Source organism: Muntiacus reevesi, chromosome 1 (genome assembly GCF_963930625.1).
Source record: "Muntiacus reevesi chromosome 1, mMunRee1.1, whole genome shotgun sequence".
In the NCBI taxonomy this organism is placed as follows: domain Eukaryota; kingdom Metazoa; phylum Chordata; class Mammalia; order Artiodactyla; family Cervidae; genus Muntiacus; species Muntiacus reevesi.
The window spans coordinates 216,649,940-216,650,844 of record NC_089249.1 but is presented as its reverse complement, the minus strand read 5'-3'; the positions used below and the strand labels follow the sequence as shown (position 1 = coordinate 216,650,844).

At 44.1% G+C, this 905-nt stretch overlaps 1 non-coding gene across 1 annotated transcript; it reads right to left on the bottom strand.

Annotated features, from left to right (window-relative positions):
* Positions 1-298: 298 nt before the first annotated feature.
* Positions 299-405, bottom strand: LOC136156725 (U6 spliceosomal RNA). Its single transcript, XR_010661211.1, has one exon. It is a non-coding gene; the product is annotated as a U6 spliceosomal RNA (small nuclear RNA).
* Between the last annotated feature and the right edge of the window lie 500 nt (positions 406-905).

The following is a 905-nucleotide window of genomic DNA, read 5'->3' as shown; positions in this document are numbered from 1 at the left end:
CACAGTGAAGATATGTATATATTATATATGTTATATTATGGGCTTCCCAGGTGGCGCTAGTAGTAAAGAACCCACCTGCCAATGCAGGAGACATAAGAAATGTGGGTTCAGTCCCTGGGTTGGGAAGATCCCCTGGAGGGATGGCATGGCAGCCCACTCCAGTATTCTTGCCTGAAGAATCCTGTGGATAGAGGAGCCTGATTGGCTACAGTCAGACCCTATGGGTCACAGAGAGTTGGACACAACTGAAGTGACTTAACACACACACACACACACGTTACATAAGTTATATATATATTTAAACTTGGAACACTTTACAAATTTGCATGTCATTCTTGCACAGAGGCCATGCTAATCTTCTCTGTATCATTCCAATTTTAGTGTATGTGCTGCTGAAGTGAACACAAGCTCTGATAGTGAAGGGCCCTAAATAAGTCTGCTTTATTTATTGTTTGTGGAGGAATTTTTAAAGCTGGAAGACAAAGATGGCTAGAGGCCTCCAATTATCTGGGGCAATGGCCCTGCAATATAATCAAGATAAGAACTGACCCCTGCTGGAGACTCAAAGCCATATGAACTCGAGTGAGTAAAATGGTCAGAGAATGGAGAAGAGACTTTTTTTGGGACTCCTTGATATGGGAGCCCCGTGCACTGTGATTCCAAAATCACAGTGAAGTCCTAATGGTGCTATGGCTAAATTGGGAGGGTAGACGGGATAAAGGTGAAAGTCTGGATGAAAATCGAACATATGAACAGACTATATGAAGTGGTTGTGTCCACTTTGTTTTTGTTTAGTCACTCAATCATACCCGGCTCTGTGACCCCATGGACTGTAGCCCACCAGGCTCCTCTGTCCATGGGATTTCCCCAGGCAAGAATACTGGAGTGGGTTGCCGTTTCCTATT